General features: G+C 44.7%; 1 long non-coding RNA gene across 1 annotated transcript; it reads left to right on the top strand.

The window, feature by feature from the left end:
- The first annotated feature begins 708 nt into the window (after window positions 1-708).
- Window positions 709-25,035, top strand: LOC132519222 (uncharacterized). The gene is made up of 3 exons (XR_009540123.1): window positions 709-783; window positions 2,058-2,230; window positions 24,761-25,035. It is a non-coding gene; the product is annotated as an uncharacterized LOC132519222 (long non-coding RNA).
- Window positions 25,036-27,464: the final 2,429 nt, after the last annotated feature.

The following is a 27,464-nucleotide window of genomic DNA, read 5'->3' as shown; positions in this document are numbered from 1 at the left end:
GAAGTCAAGGAAAATCAATGGGCAAGAAGGAGCCTGAGTGGTCAAGGTTCAAGAGCTTCTCTTCCACCAGAGAAGCTCAGCTTTCATCTTTTTATACATCACACTTCCACAAAAAAGTTGTTTTTGAAAAAAGAGGTCTGCTGCTTTAAAAAAAAAAAAAGATAAAAGCAAACTATTAGACTAGATAATCTATAAGATCCCTTCTTGTGCTATGACTTTAAGGAAATGTTTTACTGGGTTCCAGTTGGTTGACCTAGGAAAATAAGTCTTCTTCTCTTTAAAACAGAGGATTAGGAAAAACTACACCAGCCACTTTGCACATCAGATCCATCTTACAAAATGTTAATTTAACATTTGCAGTTTAAAAACAAGCCAAGGATCTAGAAGTTCCATTTCTCCCAGAAGAATACGGATAAACTTTAGAATGTTTCTATCAAAGAGAAGTTTGGGCTTTTCCAAGCCCAGGATATTTTATGAATAGTTAAAGGTAATAGATGAATCCGTAACACTGCTAGGATTTTCCTCAAAGGAAAACAGCAGGGGTTGATGAAATCTGGAATGTTTGTACGGGTTGACATTAGTGGCTAATATTGGGTTTTGAAATATATGTGTATTTTCATTTTCTACGTAGGCTATATTCCACATTAATAATGGACAATCTGGAGTTGATTGCTTTTTGAAAATATCTGCTTAATGCTTGTTTCCCCAGTCACTCCGGCTGAAGAACAGAGCCGTGGCCAGCAGACAAGAGGCAGAGTTGGGCCAGATCCCATCTGTCCACAGGTGAATTGAGAGACCAAGGCAAAGTCCACCATTCTTTTCCTGCCTCACTTTTACCAACTGAAAAATAGGGAAAATATTTGCAGCTTCCTTCCTTCGCGTTAGGAAGTATTTTTTTAAATTTATTTTTATTGGAGTACAATGTTGTATTAGTTTCTGCTGTACAGCAAAGTGAATCAGTTATATATAGACATATATCCACTCTTTTTAAGATTCTTTTCCCATATGGGCTATTACAGAGTACTGAGTAGAGTTTCCTGTGCTATACAGCAGATCCTTATTAGTTATCTATTTTATATATAGTAGTGTGTGTATGTCAGTCCCAATCTCCCAATTTATTCCTTCCCTGTCTTGCTCCCCTGGTAACCATAAGTTTATTTTCTACATCTGTGACTCTATTTCTGTTTTGTAAGTAAGTTCATTTGTACCATTTCTTTAGATTCCACATATAAGCATATCATATGATATTTATCTTTGTCTGACTTACTTCACTCAGTATGACAATCTTTAGGTCCATCCATGTTGCTGCAAATGCCATTATTTTGTTCTTTTTTATGACTGAGTAATATTCCATTGTATGTACCACATCTTCTTTATCTATTCATCTGTTGATGGACATTTAGGTTGCTTCCATGTCCTGGCTATTGTAAATAGTGCTGCAATGAACATTGGGGGGTGCATGTATCTTTCTGAATTATGGTTTTCTCCATAGGGAGTTTTTTTTTGTTTTTGAAAGTTCATGGGTGTGTTAGTCTGCTAGGGCTGCCATAACAAAGACCACACATTGAGTGGCTTAAAGAACAGAAATTTACTTTCTCATGGTTCTGGAGGCAAGAGGACAAAGATCAAGGCATAGGTATGGTTGTTTTTTTCTAGAACCTCACTCCTTGGCTTGCAGATGGCCTTTCTCCCACTGTGTTCCAATGAGGTCTCTCTCTCTGTGTCCCAATCTCCACTTCTTATAATGACATCAGTCAGATTGGATTAGGGCACACTCTAATGACCCTATACTAACTTAATTAGTTCTTTAAAGACCCTGCTCCAAACATAGTTACATTCAGAGGTACTGGGTGTTAGGGCTTCAACACCTGAATTTTAGGGTGACACAATTCAGCCCATAACAATGGGTTAATATGAGTACAGAACTTTGAGTTATACTGCAGAATTACTAAGCATTATTACTGTTATTATTACTATTATTAGGTTGACATTATTAGGATGCATTTTGTACTAAATGACTAATTTCTAATCTGGCCATCTGGAATGCCGATCTCTAGGTTTCCAGAACAGAACCAGCCTATTCTGGCCCAAGCCTGGAGTGGATAGCATGTCACCACCTCCCTTGTAAGAGGAGTCCAGGTCACGAGACTACGATGACCCGGCTTTGCAAGTTGCTGGTTTTGTAAATTCTCCATGCACTGATGTCATACACCTATCCATCCATCATAAGGTATTTCATGATGAGATCATTTAAATTTGATTTTGAAGTTGGGGAGCAAGTCATAAAAATTTTTTGGAAGATATCAAATAAGTAATAATGGCTTTGCCAGAGTCAGGATTTGAACAGTGAGACAGTACGTCACACTTTGATTCATACAAGAGGGATAAAAATATCCCAACAACAATGGGAAATTATGAGAAGTGTCTACTGAGTCCTTACTGAAAGCCAGTGGGGCTGTGAAGGGAAATAAATGTATATCAAGAGGCTACCTTCTGCTTGCATCTGCAAGTGCATGTCTTCCTGGGGCCTGGGGCTAGCACCTACCGTGCTAGATAAATGCTGGTGATTGATTAATAGAAAAAGATAAGCTGGATATGGGGCTGCAAACCGAGACTTTTTGCTTTTCACATTTAAAGAAGTCTGAACCTAAACCTTCCTGTGTCATAATAGCTTGATTTTAGAGCAGGAAAGGGAAGACACCCCCTGGCACTCAGGAAAGCCTGTGGACTCAGAGTTAATGACAATCATGGTTAGTCTGTACGTCCAGTCCTAGAAGGACTCACCCATGTGTCTAGAACAGTTCAATGCTCGCGAGCACCCCTTTCGACTCTGATTTTGGAAGTATTTTCTTGGGTGTGTCTATGAGTGGATGAACTCTGTGCTGTCCGTTGGCCACTTTTCCCTGGGCCCGTATGGGTCAGGGGGCAGAGGGTTGGGTAGTGCTTTCAACACCTTTTCACTGTCAGGACACATAGAGAGAATGATGCTTGTAGGGCACCCTGGGATAACCAGGTATGTAAATCAGGGTCCAGTTCAAGAAATCAGAAACTGCTCTAGTTCCCGTAACAGAGAGAGTTCCTCTGTTACAATATAGGGAATTGGTTAAACAGGCATTAGGACTGAGAAGGGAACCCACATGGAATTGCTGCCGCCACCTCCAGGCTGCACAAAGAAGGAGAGATGCTGCGATGATCAGACCTGGCGCTTGGAAGAGAGTCCCCGAGCACTGGGACCAGTCCTCAGAGGAGGGGGCTGCTGATCAGCGGGTGCTGGCAGCCGAGGAGCTCGGTGGAGGGAGGCCAGGGTGCTGGGAATCTGCTTCCTGGAGAGGCCCTGCCTGCCTCTTGCCACTGGACAAGCTGGACAAGAGGAAGGACAGGCAGAAGCTGGATCCCACTGCCAGGGTGGAGGTCAGAAGCTAATGCTAGGTCATCACTGGCCAACCAGCCAGCAAACAGGCAGGAGCAAATCCTCTTCCTCTCCCTGCCTTCGGGTCTCTCTCTCATGCTCCTGGGGGTTAGAACCTTCCAGGCAGTCACGTGGAAAAGGAGACACATATTTGCAGCTCCCCAGTACCAGCGTCATGGGGCAGAGGACAGAGGGTGGCTTTGGAATCTGGAGACATCCAGGGCTCCCAGCCCAAGGTATCTGGCTACCCCACGTCCCACCCTCCTGTCCGTCTGGGTGGGGGATCAAATCTCAGCATATTTATAGCCCATTGGGTGTTAGATCCATCGGGGAGTTCTGGTTTAAGGGCATAACTGTCAGCAAAAACAGATGAGCCGGTGTTTTGGGGAGAGGATGCTGCGTGGGGAAGGAAGGGGGACTTGGCAAACGCCGTGAGTTGAGGAAGTGTCACCGGGCCCAATGAGGGGACAGAAAGAACACAGTGTTTGAACATGTTTGACTGCCAGAACTACAGGCAGGTGCCAGCCCTGAAAGCTCACCTGGCCTGGGGCAAGCTTCTTAACCTTCCTGAGCTTCATGGAGCTGCTGAGGATTAAATGAGATAATCCGGGTAAAGTGCTTAGCTCAGTGCTAGTCACAGGGTGAGCATTCAATAAGTGTTCGTCTCTATTATCGGAGAATTTGTGAAACTCCTTCATCCACTCTCCTGGTGACCATGATGACTGTGCACACACGTGATGACTCATTTCCTCATTCGGACAGGTGTGTGATAACCAAATTCTGCCTTGGATACACTTTGATCTTTACTGGCCAGTTAGAGACTTCATCGTCCCTTGCAAAGCTGGTGGGGAGAATGGGTCCACACAGGGTCATTTCATCCTGGCGGATTGTCTCCTACTTTAATAAACAGTGCAGCTCTGCCCATGTGGCAAAGTCAGCTCCCCTGGTATCTGGGAGCTCAATTTTCTATATGGTTAGAATTAGTGCCATTGTCCCGTGTTTATGAACAGTGATGCTGGAGCAATCATTACTGAGTACCTTATTACTACTCTTGGCAACTGTGGGCATCTAACCAAATATGTGATTACACATGGGCTGGCTTTATGGTTCCTCTTGGGAGGCACCTGTCTCCAAGGCCATGTGGTGTTTTTAAGGCACCCCAAGTCCAGGGATGCCACCCGTGGGACTGGCACAATAAAATCCACTGCAGACTGTGAGCAAACAGTGCAAATTTATCTCCTGCTCTTGGTCCTATGGCCCGTGCCTTCTCCCATATCCAGCTGCTGTCCTTGGACTTCAAGTTTTATCCTCGGCCTGAACAGTTGGCACCTCTCTCATGTTACCTGCTGCTTTGACCTAGATTTGACGCTCTCATCCCTGACCATGCTCTCCTGGATTCTGGCTCTGTGCAGTAGCTCTGTTTGGGCCAGTTAATGTGAGTATGTACCTGGGCAGGTACCCAGATGGAGATGATCTGCCTTGTTTATTTGAAGATAACTAACATCTTGCCATTAAAGATACATTGCTTTAGCCCAGGTTATAGAGTTTGGGATGGTACTAGTTTTCACTTGGAGAGGGGGAAAGAGTTTCATGATGAAATCATTAGGGAAACACTGGGCTAACCATGGTTAGACAGGTTCCCTTCACCCCAAATCTTCTCTGAGCTGTTAAGGTGTTGATGTTAACTGTGAACCTCCAAGAAGGAAAGTGTGGAGCAGTTTCCCAATATTATGTAATCGTCAACTCAAGTTTTTGAGGCGTTAGCGCTTGGGACTGGAACGTATTGCTGGGTTAGGGATTGACTTTTTCTTGTGATCTCTGTCTCTGTCTCTCTTTCTCTTTCTAGGTGTCTTCTTTCTAAATAAAAATATCATATGGTATCACTTATATGTGGAATCTAAAATATGACACAAACGAACCTATCTATGAAACAGAAACAGACTCACAGACATAGAGAGCAGACTTGTGGTTGCCAAGGGGGAGGGAGGGTGGGAGGGGGACGGATTAGGAGTTTGGGATTAGCAGATGCAGACTATTATATATAGGATAGATAAACAACAAGGTCCTACTGTATAGCATAGGGAGCTATATTCAATATCCTGTGATAAACCATAATGGAAAAGAGTGTGAAAAGGAATATATATATGTATAAGTGAATCACTTTGCTGTACAGCAGAAATTAACACAACATTGTAAATCAACTCTACTTCAGTAAAAAAAAAAGAAGAAGTACTTCTGGAAGGAAATATATATCAAGTCATGATCACTTTAGGGAGAATTAGCCCAATTAGTTTCCAAGCACTCTGGGTTTTTGCTGCCCAAAGACCCTCAGAGCTGTCTCCTCCTTTCCATCGCATCCTGACCATCTGCCTGGGCTTGGCCTGGCATGTGGCATGAAAGAGGTGATTGGAAGGGACTGATGGGGGAGACCTGGCTCCTGAACCACCTTACCTCACCAAGCTTCCAATTTATTCCTTATTGTGTTTCCTCAATTACCAAAATTCTGACTTTTCTGTCCATCTGTTGTGTCCTGCAGCCCACCCAGTATGGGCAAGGGTGGGCTTCTCTGACTTTCTGCCTGGTGCCCCCTTCCTCATCCCCTTCTTTCTCAGGACAGTTTGGATGGTCACTGATACGGTTTAGTTGAAGATAATAGAATATTTGTGATGCAAGGGGTCCTCGTGCTGATCTATACTTGCTTCGTAATTCAGGAGAGAGAAGAGGGGTGAATGACATGTTCGTGGCTCCTGACTCCCAGGCCAGTGCTTTTTCTCCTTGAACTAAGCTGCCCCCAGGACTTATTAATCAGGACTTTTTATTCTGTATTTTTAATGCTTTGACATTTGGGGCCTTGATAACGCAGAGAGACTGCCTCTCCCGGGGCTAGCTAATTCCTACAACTCACCTGTCTAGCAAACATGCCTCGTAAACCAACCAATCCAGAGCTCACAGCCCAACCACATCCTAGATCAGACTCTCATACTCCAGGATACTATCCACATTCCTAATACCCCAGAGCCAGGTCCCAGGCAACTAGGGACACCCCTGTGCCCCAGAGCCTGCTGAAATTATTCAAACAGTCAGTCTTAAGCTTGCTTACCTGCCTCACCCATTCTTTCCCATGGAAACCACATTAAAAGCTCCAGCCCCAGATTCCTTCCCTCCCTCTTCCTGGTGACCCTGGTGCTTCCCCATGTGGCCCCCTCCTCTTGGGATCTGTGAGTGTAACAAACTCTCTTTTCAATGGCAGTTCTTTCCTGATATGTTGGTCTTATCACACCTGAATCATAATAATAATAAACCCTTATATCTAAAAGTACAGCTTGGTCCCAGGGAATTGGCTGTACTTTTGGAGGACACAGAAGCTCTCTGAGGTTTGGGCATGTGCAGGCCCTGAAGAAGGATCTGCTGGTGGCAGAAAGCTGTTGTGTCAGTGAGCCTGCTCTTTCCCACCCTTGGAGGCTGATTCGCTGAGGGAGGCCCTGACATCACCACCCCTAGCCCCAGAGGACCACTCTTTAGGGTCCAACACTGACAAAGCCACAATTCTTTTGCCTTGTGTGCTTTCACTCAAGCCAGACAAACTGGGATTCTCAAAGGGAAATTGACTTCAAAAATAAGGGAGATCAAAAGGAAAATGCACCAGGAAAAAAAACACACACACACACACAAAAAGACCCACTAACACACATATACACGTGAACCAGAAACAAAAAAAGGAAACAAAGAAAAAAGGAAAGGAAAGGAAAAAAAAAGGAAGGAAGAAGAAAAAGAAAGAAAGGGAAAGAAAAAGGAGAAAACCTAAGAACGGTTGACTTCAAAGCTCTGGGCTGCAGCCACTATGGCCATGCTCCATCTAGTCCTTTCAGTCCATGAGAGATGAGCTGTTTATGGATGACGGTGAAGCTCCCCTCCCACAAGTGCCTCTAGCCCTCCCCTCCACCCCCAGCTACACTACTGATTGAAAAAACAGCCTCATTGTGGGGCCCATTTGTCAGTCACTTCTCCCTCTTTGGATGGGGCCAAGGCAAATGAATGCTGCACTCAGATATTGCATTGGAATGTAACTATTCCATTCAGTCTGCACCCTGACTTAGGGCCACACCCCTTCCTGTGGCCCCAAACCACGGGATCCTCTGGGCTTCATCTGCTTCCAAAACTGTTTCCTGCCCACCAGCTCCCGTTTGTCTCCGACCCTTTAGTTTTGCCTCTTTGTAGGCTTTCTCTCTGATTCTCTTGGACATGACAACCCAACCCTGGCTTGTCTAACTCTGGCCTGTAACCTTGACACTCTGGAAGACGCTGCTGTAGAAAATTGTCCCCAAGCTCCGATCCAGGCTCCCAGGACACTGCTGAACAGAGCCTTAAACTCTTGAAGGTCTAGAAGGGATGCTGTGCAGAAACCATGTTATTAGAAGCTATTTGCTAAGTCCTTTGTATAGTAAACAAACATCATCACTCCAGCAAAAAAAAAAAAAAAAAAAAAATTAAAATAAGTTAGAAAAGGAATAAAAGGTGGAAGGACTGTGCAAAGGCAAACAACAGGCTCTTTGAGGTTATGTGACCCTATTCATAACTATAACAAATAACATTTCTTCCACTGAATAAATATTTATTGAGAACCAACAATGTGTTGTGTACCATGACTTCTAGGCCCTAGGGATATATCAGTAGATTAAACAGAGGAAAATCTACATCCTCATGGGGCTTCCATTCTACTGGGATGGGGAGACTGGTACTAAACATGATAAATTAGCAAATTAATTAGCAGATGGAAGATGGTAGGTGCTAATGAGAATTAGGAGGGCAGGAAAGGGCATTAAGGCACACTGGGGAGTCTGCAAGTTAGGTTCTTAGAAAGAGCGTTCAGTAAAGGCTTCAATGAGAAGGTGACATTTGAGCAAAGACTTAAGGGAAGTGAGGGGAGAATTCATGCAGATATTGGCGCAGGTGCTCTAGGCAGATGGTTCTAGAGGGGCCAGTGCAAAGGCCCTGAGGCATTCGAGGATAGCAGGGAAGCCAGTGGCTGCAGCAGAATTCGTGAGGGGAGATTAATCAGAAAGGGCTGGGCGGGGGTCCTGGGTCATGGAGAGTCCCAGGTCATGGCGGTGGTAGGCTTTATAAGAACTTTGGCATTTACTCTGAGTGAGATGGGGAGCCATGGCCAGCTTTTGAACTGACAAATGATGTCATCTGACTTATATTTTGAGAGAACCACACTTTTAATTTATTGAACACTTTGGATGGTGCCAGGAATTATGCTAAACACTCTACGTGCACTATTCTTCCAATCTTCACAGCAACTTTTAGGGAAAGATTCTATTATTATAATCTAAACTTTAAGAAGTGAGGAAACAGACTAGAGAACTAAGAAACATGGCCTTAGCTAGGAAGTCAAGGGGGCTAGTTGAACCCCAGCCTTCCTGAATCTGAAGCTAGAACCCGTGACCACCTCCTTGTGCCTTGGGGAGGCTGTGGATGGACTTACTATGAGTCGAACCCATTAGATTTCCACGCCCCCTCCGGCCACCTCGTTGGTCATATTCTGAAGAGCACAATGCCGGAAGTGAAAATGGGACCCAACCTCGGTTCCCTTTGTGCTGTCTTTGCATGAAGGACATTTCACCCCTACTTGGCTGAATTTAAATCTTTCTCCTTCACATGTGACCCATTGTAGTTCAAATTACATACTCATAAGCCCAAGCCCATGAAGTCGGTTCACCACAAAGGCACTGATTGAAGCCAAGCATGTGAACATTGCTTAATAAAATGCCTCTTGAAACTTATGGGTCAATAGGCCCCTGAGGTACACATATGACACCCTCCCCCACCCTCTTCCTATCTGACTGACCCAGCTTGGGAGGGAGACCTCCTTAGCACTCCAGAAAGAAGGGCAGATCATAAGTCTCTGGGTACCCCTCAGATTCTCATAGTATCCCAGCATCCTTCTCCAAGGGGCTTAAACTGGTCAGAATCTAAAACATGGTCTACTGAGTGATGCTTGGCCCATATAGAGCCATTTGTGTGTGCCTGTGAGGTGAGTGTTTACGTAAGGGCTGGGAGAGTTGATGCGAAGGGTTAGGATTTTTTAAAAAAGCAGTTGTGGGCTTCCCTGGTGGAGCAGTGGTTGGGAGTATGCCTGCCGATACAGGGGGTGCAGGTTCGTGCTCCGGTCCGGGAAGATCCCACATGGCGCCCAGTGGCTGGGCCCGTGAGCCATGGCCATTGAGCCTGCGCGTCCGGAGCCTGTGTTCCGCAACGGGAGAGGCCACAACAGTGGGAGGCCCACGTACCGTAAAAAAAAAAAAAAAAAAAAAAAAAAAATTCAGTTGTGCTGAGGAAGGTGTGGTGAGGAGCTGGGAAAAACTCAAAGGGCTACGTTTTGCAGCTTCTTCTTCTTTTTTTTTTGCGGTACGCGGGCCTCTCACTGCTGAGACCTCTCCCGTTGCGGAGCACAGGCTCCGGATGCGCAGGCTCAGCGGCCGTGGCTCACGGGCCCAGCCGCTCCGCGGCATGTGGGATCTTCCCGGGATCTTCCCGGGATCTTCCCGGACGGGGCACGAACCCGCGTCCCCTGCATCAGCAGGCGGACTCTCAACCACTGCGCCACCAGGGAAGCCCTGCAGCCACTACTGATGGGCAACTCTGTGACCCAAGACTTTTAAGCAATTATGAGAGCAAAAGCTTCATTACCTTTAAAGTGCTTCTGCACCTGTGATATTGTGATTTATAATAAGATATACGTATTTGGTCTTTGTTCCCATTGCTGGCACAGAGTTCCGAAAACCACTGGAATTTCCTAAGTAGGGAGAACAATTAAGATGTCTTTTGTTATGTTAATAAGGCGACCTTTGGAAAGCACCCAGGTAACCTGAGGATGGGGGCTGGGTGCCAGGGGACCCAACCATGTAATTAGATGGTTGGACCTTTTAGTCCCTCCCCAAAGACTGGAAAGGGAAGAGGGGCTGGAGGTTGAATCTATCGCCAATGGCCAATGATTTAATCAATCATTCCTATGTCATGAAACCTCCATAAAAACCCAGAAGGATGAGGTTCTGAGAGTTTCTGGGTTGATGAACACGTGCAGATTCAGGGAGTGTGGTGAGCCCACAGGAGGCATGAATGCCCCTCACCCTTTCCCCACACCTTACCGTCAACATCTCTTCCATCTGTCAGTTCCTGAGTTATATCCTTTCATAATAAACCGGTGATCAGGAAGTAAAATGTTTCTCTGAGTTCTGTGAGCTACTCTAGCAAATTAATCGAACCCAAGCATGGGAACCTCTGACCTGTAGCTGACTGGTCAGAAGCCCAGGGGACAACCTGGACTCGTGATTGGTATCTGAAGTGGGGGAGGGGGCAGTGTTTTGGGACTGAACACTTAACCTGTGGGATATGGTGTCATCTCCGGGGAGACAGTGTCAGAATTGAGTTGAATTGTAGGACATCTAACTGGTGTCCAGGGCATTGCTCAATGTGTTAAAAACACACACACTGAAATTGGGTGCCGAATTGTAGCACCTCATTTGGGTGGGAGGTCGTGGGAGTGTACAGGGCAGAAGAAACTCTAATTTGTGGCAGATCAGGCTCAAGTGAGACTCTTCCCAGGGCCGTTCAAACAAGAGAAGGTGGACTTCTCCAGGGGAGAAGGGCAGAACCCCTTCCCTGAAGTTAAGTCTAAAGGAGAAGGCAGCCATTCATCCAGGCCACTGTGCCAAGGGCCACTGCGGGATTCTAAAGGAGCAGCAGGACACTTCTGCAGATGTTTCCGTGTTACCTGTGAACTTGACCTTCACCCGGGCTTCGTTCCAAGGGCACTCTTGCCCAAGAGGCAGGAGAATGCCTTGGGCTTTGGTGAGGAAGCATCTGGCAACAGAATGAATACCAACCAGGCTGGGGTGGGGTGGGGAGCGCCACCCCTGTGGAGCCTCTGGCTCTTAACAGGCTTGGCTGGAACATCATCCTTTCTGGCCAGTGTGTGGGCAGCTTCTGTCTACATTGGCACACTTCTAGTGTCTACACTACACTTAAGAGTGGAGCAAGCCTGGGCCCAGTGACTGTTTTATTTGCAGCTGCATCTTTCAGAGGAGGAAGGTGGTGAGGGGTTAGGAGGTTGAAGTGAATCTGGAGAAAGTCGGATTCCTGGAGCAGAGGGAGCAAAGGAAGCAGCTTGAAGGGAGCTGCTGTGTGGGGGAGGAGTGGGTGGGGATGCTGACTGGACCACAGACGTGGCCACCTGTGTGAACTCAAGAATCACTGGGGCAAACATTAGTCAGAACTCAGTAGTGCCAGTTCCTTCAGAAAAGATGATACTTAGACCATTCATTCTTTTATTCAGCAATTTTATTTATTTTGCATGATTATCCATCAGGAACTAGGAATGGAGACAAATACAGTCTGGTTTCTGCCTTCGAGGAGTTTGCAGTTCAGAGCAGTGCTGTCCAATGCACCTTCCTGAGGTGCTGGAAATGTTCTCTAACTCTGCACCATCCAATATGGTAGCCACTCGCCACACGTGGGCTACTGAGCACTTGATATATGGCTAATGCAACGGAGGCACTGAATTTTATTAAGTAGCCACACATGAGTGGCTACTGCATTGGACAGAGCAGGTTTAGAGGAGAAATCAATTAGGATGCTTTTGGCTGTGAATCACAGAAGACACAGGTCAGAATGGACAGGAAGTCTAGAGATGGGGTGGTCCTTGCATTGATTCAATACAAACAACATCAAGGATTCAGGTTTCTTCCATCTTTCCTTTTTGCCTTCTTCAGCATGTTGACTGTGTCCTCATGGCCACAAGACAAGTTGCCCCATCTCTGCCCACAACAGCATCGGTGTGAGTGTTTTCTTCCCGTGTTTCTCTTGCTAAGAATAAACACTTCTTAGAAGTCCCCGCTGCCACTGCCCCAGCATTTCACCTCTGGTCTCACTGGTGAGATTTATCACATGTTGGTTCTAAGATGGATACATGACTGAATGGCCATCACTGGATGGAGGCAGCAGGGTTCACTTCGGAGGCACATGGCTGGGCTTCTGACACTGAACACGGGTTGGGTAGAAAATTGCAAGGGCTGGCCCAGCATAGATTCTAACATGTACGCAATTCTAACACACACAAACAATAAAGGGTCTAAATGGCCTATGCATCAAGTGGAATAAATAAAAGAAGAGAGTGGTAAAGTCTTCCCAGGAGACTTAGAAAAGATAACTCTTGAACTGACCCTTGAAAAATGAGATTAAAAATAGTCACTGGACACAGGCATGGACTAGCTAAGCTCTGCCAGTAGGTGAGGGGGTGGTCCACGCTTCTCTACATGTAAATTTCTTTAGAGAAATGACGGCATCATCCTGTGGCTTTCTCAAGCTATTTTTCTTCTCCTCTTTCATTTCTTTTTTCTCTAAGGAGATGGAGAGGGGGGGGCTCTTGAACCAGTAGCAAAACATCCCTAATTTCTTACTCCATGTGGTCACCATCTATCCATCCATTCATCTACCTCCCCACACACTCAATCCTTCTTTGATTCAACTTCCTTCTCTTGGAAGATCAGAGATGGAGAAAATTTGGCAAGTGAGAGGCAATGTACAGAATAAGCATGAGACACACATACACACCCCTTCAGGAGGCCCCTGGTAAATGAAATCTCTGCCCCCCAAAGGCAGCCATAGCTGCTAGTGGGTGTGATGAGGCAGTAGAGATGTATCTCAACGACATTGATGACTGGATGAAGTTTTCAACAGTCAGGAAGGTTGTAGTAAAGGAAAGCCATGAGCAATAATAATAGCAAAGATGGAGGTCTGCCCCAACTCTCATCATTTTCATCTTGAGTACCCCCAGCTCCTACCTTGAAGATGGATCTAGCCCATCACTGGTCAGGGGCTGAGCTGTCTCCGCCAGCCAGGCCTGGGGCTCATCTACATCCTCTCCAGGGAAACCAGCCAAGGATATGGCCACGTTCAGCTTCAACTGTGGGGTCTCCTGAGCCCCATCCTACCTTGGGCTGGCAGCTGAGGGATTTCCCATCCATTAGTGAGACATTTGAGAGTAAAAGGGGTCCAGAAAGGTCATCTACATAATTTAAGACATTTTCCTCTTTACGTGCATGTGTGGGCACACATCCACGCATGCACACACAGAGCTGGAATACTAGGGGCTGTCAGAGGATTGCTTCTCGCGGCTATCGCTTTTTCTCTCCATTCACTAAATTTTGCTGAGAAAATGTGGATGACTGAGAAAGAAGAATGAAGTGGTCTGATTTTGGGGAATAGAGTGTGAGGGAAGCTATTATGCCAACAAAATGTTGAGAGTCTTCTAATTTTTAGCCAATTGTTTAAAAGACAACAGATGGTAATGTTTATGAGATGTATAATTCAAGGTAAATCTGTCCAGATAGAGAAGATAAAGCATCTTTAACTTGGCTAACAAATGTTGAGCTGCATTCAGATAAATAAAACCAACCAAACCCAAGGCACATAACTGCAACATTGGAGACATGGAAAACAATCTTTTTTTTTTTAAATAAAAGAATGATACTTACAAGAATGAGGAGTTGGGATGTTTCTATCCTTTCCTGCTGATCAGTTATATAATCAGTCACAGGTGAAAGCAGAGTGCATCCCTGAATCTTGAATCTTACTGTCTACTCTTTCCAAGGTCATGCTACATATCAGGTTTTCAGTTCTCCCAACTTTTGTTTTGAGCCAAATAACATGATTTTTGTTTCATTAATATTTAAGAGTAATTTAGATTGTGCCAGATGATCTTAAACTTCATTTAAATCAGCTTGAAGATAATATTAAGCTTTCTCCCAGCATAATCTACGACCATAAATGATAGTGTCATCTGCGTATAAATGATGGACTGAATATGATAATGAGTAGCAAAGATGATCAATATAGAAAGATAACTGCACTGGATTCCAGATAAATCTTTCACGGATCCATTATTCTGCGTTCAGAGTTAAAGATGTATTGTTTTTGTCCAAATCTTCTAAAGAAAACACAAAATGTTTCCATGAAATGAGTCTTTTATTATTTTGGGGGGGGAATGTCCACAAATCATACATGTACTGTTTTGCAGATACAATCATTAGAGTTCACACAGACCATTACTTTATTGGATTGAACAGCTGTCTCCTAGCAATTGCTGCTGCTTCTCCTTTTTCTTCTCCTCCTTCTCTTCCTCCCCACTCCTTCTTCTTCTAAAAATGAACACTTTTGGGGCTTCCCTGGTGGCGCAGTGATTGAGAGTCCGCCTGCTGATGCAGGGGACACGGGTTCGTGCCCCGGTTGGGGAAGATCTCACATGCCGCGGAGCGGCTGGGCCCTTGAGCCGTGACCGCTGAGCCTGCACGTCCAGAGCCTGTGCTCCGCAGTGGAAGAGGCCACAACAGTGAGGCCCACGTACCGCAAAAAAATAAATAAATAAAATAATAAAATAAAAATGAACACTTTAAAATACCATTTCACTTGGGACTGGCTTGAACGCTTATTTAATTTGCCATAGGCCTATGGAATGCCAGCCCATGATACCATCTAGGGAAATCCTTCATAGACTAAAAATATTTGATTTTAATAAATCGTATCTTCCTTTTTTATTGACCTAGAACTTATTGATAGCTCTTATTTGAATAAAATACAAACTTTGGATAGCTATGCGTCAAATATGATTTGTAAGAATTAAGGACATATTTTTCTCTCCTAAGAGAAGAGACTATTTTTAAAGTCAAAGAGAAAAAGCATAATAAGGAGAAATGTACAAAAAGAAAAGTCAGTGCCAATAGACACGAATTAGTCTGTGGTGGTTGAAGACAGGGGCCTATGGCTGCAAATTCAGTCCTATTTTATCTTCTTAACAGATGCTGGGCAGAATTATGCAAAATGATGATTATTCTTCCTTCCCTCCCATCTCTCCTTCCTTCCTTTTATCCCTGATGTCCCATCAGGACTCCCCCAAACACATAAGGGTCTCTAATCCACATTAAGGAGTTCTGGGAAGTGCTCTTGAAGTTTTAGAGCTGGTAGAGAAGGTGGGGTTTGCTCCTGGATCGGGAAGGAACGGTTCTTCCACTTTGCAGACTCAGCAGAGCCAGTCACTGTTCTGGGTCCAGGAAGATGGAACAGATGTAAAACATACCAGGGAACATGACAAGAAGCTTCCCGTGGGCCTGGTTTATCCATGTATCTCTTCCCACAGCCCCTGGGAGGTAAAAGATACCTGATATTTGTTAATGGAATGAGTGAATGTAGTCAGAGGAAGTCTGATGTAGAAGTTGAGAGCTTACTGCTTCTCTACACCATTGGATATATTCAGGCAAGCAAACAGCCTTTCTCTTCTGGGACTCCCTCCCCATCCCCTGCTCCCAGCTTTGTGTGTACTTAAGAAATCACTTCTTTGACTTCACAGATTTGGAGAGAAAAGACCTTGAGAAGGAAAGCCTGGGAGGCAGAGTTGCCTGAGAGGCAGTGAGTGAAGAGGAACTATGGGGACTCTAGGTGTGGTGGGGAGATCTGGGGGAAGAGGAACTACGGGGACTCTAGGTGTGGTGGGGTAATCTAGGGTAGAAGTGAAGCCAAACTGTTGTGCAAACATCACCCTGCCTCATGTCTCCATATCTTGGCCTCGACTGTGCTTTAAGTCTAGAATGTTCTTGTTGGCCTAGTGAGTTACTACTCTTCTTCCTTCAAGATTCTGCCCCAACTGTTACCTCCTCTTTGAAGTTTTCTAATCTTTTTTGGTAACATTAAATCTTCTTTCTTTGCCTCTGTAGTACTTTGTATATAACTTTATTAGCACTGGATGTTTATCTCCAGGTGCCTGTCTTCTCCACTAGACTGTGGACTCTGAAGGGCAAATTTGGTTTCTCTTGATTTGTCCTATGCCTAGCACAGTGCCTGGCACATAGTAGACACTTAAAAGGGGTTTGTTGAATGAGAACAATGGCACCTTGAGGTGGCACTATGGAAGGAGTGCTGGCAGGCTGCCCTGTACAATTGTATACGTTGTGCACTGCACATCTGTATGCTGTGACTCAGTTCTGGATCCTTAACATCAGGCTGGAAAGATGGGGAGCTTAGGGCTTGGGAAAAGGATCATCTCAGTGCCTTCTCTGTCCCTCTTCAACTTGTCTCCAGGGCTCTAAAATGACATAAGTTCTCAAGTGTAACACGTTTTCCAGGACCAGAGGGCTTCCCAGTTTCCTTTCAGGTCTCCCCATCTGTGGCTCGTGTCTTGGTCTCCCTCAATAGACATCTCCATCTTTCACTGTCTCAATAAATAAATGCCTTGGAGTGTCTGGGTGTGTTTTCACTTGAGAATAGTATTGAGACCAGATCTTTTCCTGTCGGAATCATTTGAAGAGACTAGAGAGGAGGAAATCCTTTTGCCCAGAGGGGAGGGAGGGAGGAGTGAGACGGAAGTGGAGAAAGTTGCAGAGAAAATAGCTTAAAGACCAAGGCAACCTCCTTCAATAATTGGCCAGGTTCCTGCCCTGTTAGCTCTGTCTGGGTAGAAAATGAGTGAATGTACACAGGGGGACCAGAGGGACGGCCAGGTTCTGACCACAAAGGGAGGGAGGCTGAGGCCGAGGGTGGTTCAGATCCGAGGGCAGGGCCACGCTCGGGGTTGGTGGAGGAACCCGCACAGAAAAGTGGCTCTGCCCTTTGAAGCCCTTTTTCACTTGTCCAACGGTCTGGCCACTAGGGTAATCATCTCACAATGCTCACTGCTTCCTCTGAGGTCGGTTTATCCTATTCTAACAATGATCATAGCAACACATCACCCTAACATGTTTCCCCATCTTTGATGGTCACAGGTTAATGGTTGGAAAGGTGCCCAGAGGGAGCCACAGCCCCCTGCAGCCCTTGTCTCCCCGCGTGGCACTCATCGTGGTGGTACTTGCTGTCTGCTCTGGGTGGGCATCCAAAGCCCGTGGAGTGGGACTGCTCTCTTGGAACCGAGGAGGAGATGGTACAGGGATATCGGTTTCCTTCCTTGGGGTAGACTGTATTCTTGGTGGCTCTGCCCCAAGCCAGAACTTTCCCACTTGAACATAGGGTCTCTTTGGAGGTAAATTAAAAACCCCATCTCAATAGGCAGAGTCAGTAGTAAAAAAAAAAAGTCTCCTTCTGAAAGAGTCAGAGCAGAGGGTGGGGGCTGGGCATATCGACAGCGGTGGGAGCTGGGGAGATCCGACTCAGTAAGAGAAGAGCTGAGGGGTAAGGACGGTGGGAAGCACACCCCCGGTCCGCTCTGTGGTTGCTTTCCTCAGTAACGAGATAGGAGGAAATCTCTAGCCAGATTTAGGAAGCAGATACGGCTGACTTACCTCATAATGATCAGTAAATTAGGCAAGTGTGAGTCTAGCTATGTAAAGCTCTTCTCCCAACAAGGACACAGGCTGGGCTTTGTCACCTCCTGTGCCCCACGTTGTCATCCGCTGCTATCGGTGGGAAAAATGATCTCCTCTAATAGCCAGCCTATGGGGTAGATGCCACTTTTACCCCCATTGTAGAGATGAGGAAACTGAGGCAGAGTTGAGGGCAACGGGACATAAGAGAACAGGAATTTGAACCCCAGGAGTCTGACTCCAGAGCCTGAGCCCTCACCCATGGCACTAGCCTGCTTTGCCATTTTCCAATAAAACGTTTGTTTCGAATCAATTCAAGAGTTTTACCAGGGATCACTGAGAGCAGAAACTTCTCCTTCTGGATCCCTGGATATCTTCACTGGTGCTCAGATATGGGTACCTACATTTTTACTTACTGAGTAGGGAAAAGAGAGGGTCTCCAGATGTATCATCCCTCTGGGGGTGGTGCTGGTGATGGGAAAACCTGTACTAGCACCTCAGCAGGAGTTACGCTTCTGCTCCTAAAAAGCACGATTCCTTCTCGCCTTGTCTCATAAGCTCCGGGGTCTGTCACCCAAGATCTACTTCTCATTTTGCATACCGAGTATCTGCTGATTATTGATTCGTCTGACACTGAAAAATGCCCAGTGCTAAAAGGAATGCTGGGTTTTTCAATCTGCTCTCTCTCTCTCCTTATTTTCTTTATTCCCTGTGTTCTTACTTTATGGAAGAAAACATTCCACTACAAAAACAACATTAATGGTTAGTTCTTTTAATGTCCTAGGCACCTTTCAAAGAAGAACTCATCAAACTTTGTCCAAACCCTGTCAAGGGAAACATGACCACGTGAGAGATGAGATGCTTGAACTTGAACGAAGGGGGCGGGGGAAGGGGGTAGGGGGGTGCAAACCAGAGGGGGCAGGACACTGGCTGAGGGAACAGTTCACACCGCACCTGAGACTCTTACCTTGGCACCACCTTGCACGCCTGAGACATTTTAAGCCTCCCAAAGCCCAGGCCACTCCCTGAACTATTAAAGCAGAAGCTCTGGGGGAGGGACCCCAACAGTACAACTTTTAAAGGCTCTCGTGTGATTCCACTGTAGGTTTCTGATTGCCACACCACAACTTATTATGGAGGCGGGGGGTGGGCTTCTATAAGAAGATGGCCCTGCCAGCCAGCTCACACATGAACCCCCAGAGTGGGTTCTGTGCGTCCTTTACTTGGGCTTTCAGTCATATCTGATATTCACGGTGTGTTACTTATCTGTTACTGCATAACAAATTACTCCATACTTAGTGACTTAAAACAACTGACATTTATTATCTCATAGTTCCTGTGGGTCAGGAATGTGGAAGCAGCTTAGATGGGTGGTTCTGGCTTACAGTCTCTCACGAGGTTGTAGCCAGGTTGTTGGCTGAGGCTGCAGGATCCCCTGGCAAGATGACTCCCTTGAATGGCTATAGGCAGGAGGCCTCAGTTCCTCACCACGTGGGCCTCCCACAGTGCTGCTTGAGCACCCTCTTGACATGGCAGCTGGCTTCCTCTGGAGTGGGTGATCCAAGAGCCAGAACAAGGAGAAAGCCACCATGCCTTTTATGTCTTAATCTTAGTTGTCTTATACCATCACTTCCACCACGTTCTGTTTGTTAGAAGTAAGTCACTAAATACAGCCCACAGTTAAGGACAAGGGGAATTAGATTCCACCTTTTAAAGGGAGAGAGAACAAAGAATTCATGGACATATTTTAAAACCAGCACAGTGGGTATTGGAGATTAGTGGTTTTCCTCATTTTATTCATCGTTTTTCCCATATGGAGGCCTTCCTCCTGGGTTCCAGAGATGCATCATGAAGCCAAATGCACAGCCAGCAAAGACAATATCCCCTAGTCCAGTTTCCTTACTTCTTCTCTCTTTCATTCTGGTCCTTGACTCATTTGCCCCAGCAATCCCGCAGTTACCCTGTCCAGCTTCTGCTTTCTCTTGTCCGGCCTCAGTGTGGACTGTCAGTCTCTTCTCAGGGTGGTTCTGCTGCTGGGGATGGTCATGAGGGTAGGGATGCTTTGGACCAGGAGGGAGGAGGAGGTCAGTGAAAAGAGGCCCTCTCTGTGGTCTGGCCCCACACGCAGCCCTTTTCCTCAGTGAATCATAATCTCCTGGGAGCGCATCTCCTATTATGCTAATGGAGTGTTTGTCTTATTGCCAGACTTGAATGACATTATACAGGGTCTGGCCTGGAGCTCTTGGAAATTGGAATTAGAGCAAGAGGGAATGATCTTGTCTACCACATTTGAAACCTGGATTTTAAGTTAATTATACATAATTAGCATAATTTAATTACACTTAGGACAGAAGTTTTCAAAGTGTGTTCTAAGGAACCTAAGATTCTATGAAGATCTTTGGGGAATTTTGCAAATGTTTTATTGAAAAATTTTAAATACCCTATGTTTTAAATTGTAAACAAATAATATATTCTCTATCAGCTTTTAACAATCACCACATAACCTCGTGCCTGCCAACCTAACTTCATGTGTCTGAGCCCAGATATTGGAATAAAGCTTTTCCCGCTATCACTGTTAACTGAAAAGTGTCTTGAGTTTGCAAAGCAAACAGTTTTTTTCAAAACTGTTAACATTTGCAGCTCCTCATTTGTGGGAATCAGTCTTTCCTCAGGATTATACAATCAAAACAAAATGCTAAAATAAATTGGATGCTTAGACTGGTATGACTTTTATTTATGACCCTAACTCCCCATTTTAAATTATGCATCACAAAAGTTCTCCATTATCTCCCTGATTGACTTCTAATAAATAAAAGTTATGAATTAAAGCCTATAAAATAAATGTTTAATAATAATTTGACCATTTTAATATTTTCTACATTAGTATTTCAGAATGCTTGCCATTGCAAATTACAGAAAACCCAACTCAAAATGGCTTAAAACAATTAGAGGATTTGTCATCTTACATAAAAAGAAATTCCCGGGTTGGTGGATTCCATGGCTCAGCAATATTGTGGAGGACCCAGGTTCCTCCCATTTTCTGTTCTGCCTTCCTCGGAGTGTTGACTTTGGGCTAACTCCCCTCAAAATGTCAAGATAGTTGCCATAGTTTTAAGCATCCCATGTACATGTGGAAATATCCAATGGGTGGAAGGGGCAAAGAGTCTCCTCTTAGGAGCAAGTAGTTTTTCCCAGAAGCCCCTGAACAGGTATCCCCTGGCATTTCATTGCCTAGAACCTGTCTAAACCAGTCACGGCAAGGGGAAGGCCCACCATCATTGGCCTTTCCTGAATCATGGACCCTCAACCAAACCGGGGCCTGGCCAGCATGAACATAGGACAGAAAGGCTGTTGGGACTCTTACTAGCAGTGCCCGCTAGGATTTGGGTTTCTTATATGAATCATTTGATAACATAATTTTGCTACTGAAAAAAAAAATGTGTTGGACAAACTAGGAGTATTGAGAACTTTTCCTGGGCCGGCGTTGGGGCTGTTTATGTGGAAAGCTAGTCTTGCTGATCCTGCCCCAGTTTTGCTGGGGAGGGAAGGGAGAGCCCCTGCCTGCATTAACCTCAGGGCTGCGACCCACCCTTCAGCATGGTTCCTCTCCTCAGTCACACTGCCTGACATCTGCATGGAGAGTGACAGTTTGCAAGGTGTTTCACATATATTGACTTAGGTAATCCCCAAAGGATGATGCAGTCTAGGGACTCCAGAACCTAGTTGACCATCCCATCATCCCCATCACCTGCGGAGCATCTTGAACTAAAGAGAGTCATTGGTCTCACCTTGGACCTACTGAATCAGAACAGTGGCCTGGGAATTCACTTTTCTCAGAAAGCTCTTACAGGAAACTGCAAGGGGGTTGACATGGTTGGAGAGTTGGTGCAGCTGGATGAGAGGCTGCAGATACGGGCAGCGGTCAGGTGAGGCTGGGACTCCAAGTTTAGGACTTGGACTTGGTCTGGTAGGACACCAGATGAGCACCTATGCAGTCGCCATCAGGTGGGACACGGCCGACAGGTGATGGCAGTCAAGTCAAAGCATCATTGGAGACAGAAAACAAGACAGGGCAGGAAGAGGCTAAGGATACAAAGCCAACAGGATTTGGATTCTTTTTTAAAAAATTAAAAAAAATTGAAATATAGTTGATTTACAATGTTGTGTTAATTTCTGTTGTACAGCAAAGTGTCTCAGTTATACATAGATATACTTTCTTTTATAAATATTCTTTTCCACTCTAGTTTATCATAGGATATTGAATATAGTTCCTGGTGCTATACAGTAGGACCTTGTTGTTTATCTATTCTATATATAATAGCTTACATCTGCTAATCCCAAACTCCCACTCCATCCCTCCCCCAACACCCTCCCCTTGGCAACCACAAGTCTGTTCTCTATGTTCGTGAGTCTGTTTCTATTTCAAAGATAGGTTCATTTGTGCCATATTTTAGATTCCACATATAAATGATATTGTATGGTATTTGTCTTTCTCTTTGTGACTTACTTCACTTAGTATGATAATCTCTAGTTACATCCATGTTGCTGCAAATGGCATTATTTTGTTCTTTTCTATGGCTAGGTAGTATTCCATTGTGTATATATATATATGTACCACATCTTCTTTATCCATTCATCTGTCGATGGACATTTAGGTTGTTTCTGTGTCTTGGCTATTGTGAATAGTGCTGCCATGAACATAGGGGTGCATGTATCTTTTTAAATTATAGTTTTGTCTGGATAAATGCCCAGGAGTGGGATTGCTGAATCATATGGTAATTCCATTTTTCCATAGTGACTGCACCAATTTACGTTCCCACCAACAGTATAGGAGGGTTCCCAGGGCTTGTCTTCTAACTGAATTAAAAGAAAGACCTGAAGTGGCTGCCCAGTGTCTAGCTTGGAGGATTCTGTCTCAACAGCTCCCTCTTCTCTGTCATTGGCTTTCTGGCTAGGAAGACAACTTCTCTATCCAATCCCCCTGTCCCTCCTAAAGCTGAATGTTCCAGCATTGTCTATGCTCATGGTTGCCTAACCCTCCCTTCTGCCCACACCTGACCATCTGTCATCACAAAAGAACAGTCATAAAAAACCAGGCTTCCACTGAACTTACACATCATAGTTTTTGTCTGCAGGAAAAAGGAATAAATCCATTTCATGTCAGCTGGAGAGGAAACATCCATATACAATCTAAGTAAGGAGAGGGGCCATGTGGGGCTAATTTGATTTAAATAAAATGTTAATGTTTAAATGAAGCAAACAAAGAAAAGTGCGTACTAAGGAGCCTGGACTAAACCAGAAGATATTTGAATTCTCAAATTGTATTCTTGCTTGCTTGTATTTATTTTTATTGCATTGCATTCTAAATAAAATAAATTTTAATGTTTTGCTGAAACCCTAACAGAAATTATGAATGAACAGCAGAAAGGTTAAAATGAAAATCCTTGAATTTCATGAATAGTAGGAATTTAAGAAACATTTTTTAAAAAAACACTCAGGGAAAGCTCTGACAAATTTACCTGTTTGTTTGTTTTTAGGCAATATTTTATGACCACCATCTCCAATCTGACCACTTCTATTCTTTCCAAGATCTCTAGGCTGAGGCAGGCTCTGTACCTGTCCTCCACATTTGTAAGTCCCTACACATCCCCACTCATTGCTTTGCTTCCTGGAAACCTGGCTCATGGTTCAGGTGCTGACATATCCTGGATGAACACAGGAAGCCCACTTCTTTGCCACTGAAATAAAACACATTAAAGGGAGTCATTTTATATATAAAAGGGTGAAAAGGATGAAGAACTCTTGTGAATGGAAGTCCACCATCTCATTCACTGAAGAGCAAGTGGGAACAACGTTGAAAAAGAAACAGAGGTTTGATGAAATTAAGCCATTTGCAGCAACACGGATGGACCTAGAGATTATTACACTAAGTGAAGTCAGTCAGAAAGAGAAAGAAAAATACCGTATGATATCACTTATATGCAGAATCTAAAATATGATGCAAATGAACTTATCTATGAAACAGACTCACAGACATAGAGAACAGGCTTGTGGTTGCCAAGGGAGAGGGATAAATTGGGAGTTTGGGATTAGCAGATGCAAACTATTATATATAGAATGGATAAACAACAAGGTCCTACTGTACGCCACAGGGAACTATATTCAATATCCTGTGATAAACCATAATGGAAAAGAACATGAAAAAGAATGTATATGTATGTATAACTGAATCGCTTTGCTGTACAGCAGAAATTAACACAACATTGTAAATCAACTATACTCCAAGTAAATAAATTTTTTAAAAAGAAAGAGTTTAAAAAAAAAAGACATCGCTGTGGGCTTTTTTAAAAGTGGTATATCTATCCAGTAGAATTTTACTCAACAACAGCACCAAAACTATGGTATTGCTGCCATGCAAATAAATGGATGAATTTCAAAATAATTTTGTTGAGTAAAAGAAGCCAGACCAAAAAAATGGATGTATATAGTATATGATTCCATTTTTATAAGATGCAAACTAATCTATGACCAAAAATATGGTGGTTGTCTAGAGATGATGCGTGGGAAGGACAAAGTACAAGGTGTACAAGGAAACCATCAGGGGTGATGGATCCATTGAGAATCTTGACAGTGGTGAGAGCTTCACGAGCGTATACATATGTCAAATCTCATCAAATTTACACTTTAAATGTGTGCAATTTATTGTGCCTCAATTCTATGTAAATGAAGCTATAAAAAGAAAAAGCAACAGGAAGAAAAGAGAGACTGAAACTTCTCAACTGAAAATTTTCAAACAAGATGACTAATCATCATTCTTGAAGGAATTTTTTCTTTATAATTTTACAACAATTTTTGCAGGTTTATGTTTCCATACTAACCCCACAAGTCATGTCAGTAGGTCCTTTCTATTTTCCAGATGCTTGGGCATAAGGAGACTTGTAGAGACACAGGTTGGTGAAGACATAAAATTTGTCTTTTCTGTTTTGCTCGGTCCCATTTGCAGCTCCTGGTCGTTTCAAGGATTCCAACTCTCAGCCTGCGCTGAAGGCGGGAGCCTCGCTCTGTGCCTGGGCTGGCCACTGTCCAGCTGTCCTCTCTCTCCTTCGTGCTCTGGAAGCTCTGATGAAGTGAGTGGCAGCTGTGCGCGTTGAGATGCTGAGCAGGAGTTCAGGTGCTGGGAGGAGATTTTCTCCCTTGGGAAGAAGCGGTTCTCAGAGGCCAAACATCTTCCCTGAAGAGAAGCAGAGGGAAAAATCAGAGCAGGGAGAGGTGAAACCGAGGGCAGCCTGTGGAGAGAAGGCGCCGTCGCTCCCTGTCATGGGCGCCTGGGATGCAGGGTTTGTGGAGGTGAGGTCCCAGGGGCCCCTTTATCCTCATCATCTTTGCTTGTCTGCATTTTCCATTAAAAGACATCGCTGTGGGCTTCCCTGGTGGCGCAGTGGTTGAGAGTCCACCTGCCGATGCAGGGGACATGGGTTCGTGCCCCGGTCCGGGAAGATCCCACATGCCGTGGAGCGGCTGGACCCGTAAGCCATGGCCGCTGAGCCTGCGCGTCCGGAGCCTGTGCTCCGCAACGGGAGAGGCCACAACAGTGAGAGGCCCGCGTACCGCAGAAAAAAACCCCAACAAAACAAAAACAAAAAACCGTCGCTGTGGTGTTTTTGATAACAATGCGCAGATCCTCAGGAACAACCTGCTCAATGCAGGCCCCAGAGCTGACCTACTTAGACTGTAGGATTAGGGCAAAGACTTATCAAATGATACCTTAACAGTAAGCAGACACTGGTGCTCAAGGAGGTGAACAATTCCAGTTAGAATGACTCCTCCCACTGGCCGGAATTATATGTATTGAACATATTTGCTATAACTTATAGAGCAGCTATGAATAGTCAGGCATTGTGTTAGGCACCTTATACCTATTATTTATTTAAATCCATACACCTGCGCGGCAAGGAAGTCATTATGATCCACATTCTACAGATGAGAAAACCGAAGCTCAGAGAACCAGAGTGACCCCCCAAGACCATGTACATAGCAAGTAGAGCTGCTGGGACTGAACCTTGGCGTGTCCAGATCAAAACCCAGTTCTCTTTCTTCCTTGGCAGACTATCTACTCCTTCCCCGGGCCCTGTTCTGTTAGATGCCGTCTGCTTGTCTCGAATCTCTTCTTTCTGTGTCCTTCTCCAGGTTTTGTTTGCCCCTACATCCCAGTCTCCTAACAGGTTGTAAAATACGATGTTAGTTGATAAAGAATTTAGGTATAGCACTCGCATTTTCAGAACAGAAACAAAAATATCAAAAAGCAGTCTGGGCACCGACTTTGGAATCGGGAAGACTCTAGTGGGGTCAGAAGTACACAGTATGGCTGAACTCTCTTGAGATTTCCAAATCTCCCTTCCCGATCCCGGTAGACATCGCTGACCTCCAAGCTTTCTCAAAGCAGTCCTAAGCAATCTTACCATCAAGGAGACAATTTCAAAGTGTGAGGAGCGTGGGTGAGCTCCAGGTCTCAGGGTTCCCCAGGTGGACGCTGATGCCAGGCCTCCTCTCTGTTCATGGAGCCAGACAGGTCCACCCTGAGGGGCCCGTGACATTCATTTGTTTCTCTTCTCTGCTCTGCCAGGGCCTCAATGTCCTCTCATAAAAAAGCAAGGGGCCAGGAAGTGCAGACCAGGGAAACAAGAGAAAATGAAAGCTCTTTTGGGAAAGGCAACTGTGACAAATTGAAAGGGTGGAGGAAATACTAGCTCAGAAAAGAGAGGGGAGAAAGGCTGCAGGAGAATAAGCAAAAGGAGTCTGTGTCTGTAGACCCTGGACCAGCGGAACGCTGATTTGTTTCTTATAAAAAGAGATGTGTTATTCTTTTCCTCTTCTCTTGGCAAATAATGACAAAGAAGAATGGTTGCAGAGTTTACTGAAATGGAATAGTCTGTGGGGATATTCCGAGTGAATGAAATGTGTTCTCATACATCTGATCATGTTCTGCGCTGACTTGTTTTTATTTCAAATTGCCTACAACAGGTGCCCAAGGCTGGGCAAATTATAATAGCGTACCTTACAACAGCTGTGCATGGAACACGCCTAGAAAGAGTCAAAAAAGGTTACACAACATGACCAGTCTCCTATGGCTTGGAGCAGCTCTAGAATTTAAAACATTTCCTTGTCCACGAGTTAAATCCAGCCCTTGTGATGTGTGTTCTGTAACTTAATATGAAAGGCTGCTGATGTATGGGTTGACACCGTGGCCACCAAAGCTGGCAGTGGGCACCTGCTGGAGCATGTGCATCCTGAGTGATCCCAGTTCTGCAAATACAGCCTCTGAGAGACGGGGCTGTTCAGTTTTCCCCACACCTACACCTAAGATATTTCTCAAGCTGCAGCCCAAATAGAATGAACTGTAGTTTCTGCAAATATTTCTGGCACCCTAGCTTCCACTCTTTTTCTCCAACTCAAGAAAACATATATGAATGCAAGTGAGTGACAGTGGTGCTATTAAATCTGTTCTAATTTGATACAAAAAATAAAATAAAATCCCCAAACTTCCTTTCTTTATTTGTAACAGACTCATAGAGGCATGGCCTACAGTTGATGCTGGTACCGTATGATCCAGTACTGCAGCTGAGAACCATTGGTTAAGAGGACTGTCTTAATTTGATAAAATATGCCAGTCATATAGAACATAATACAATTTTTTTTCCAAGTATTTT

Source organism: Lagenorhynchus albirostris, chromosome 4 (assembly GCF_949774975.1).
Source record: "Lagenorhynchus albirostris chromosome 4, mLagAlb1.1, whole genome shotgun sequence".
In the NCBI taxonomy this organism is placed as follows: domain Eukaryota; kingdom Metazoa; phylum Chordata; class Mammalia; order Artiodactyla; family Delphinidae; genus Lagenorhynchus; species Lagenorhynchus albirostris.
The sequence above is the reverse complement of the archived record's forward strand: the minus strand, read 5'-3'. Positions and strand labels throughout refer to the sequence as shown.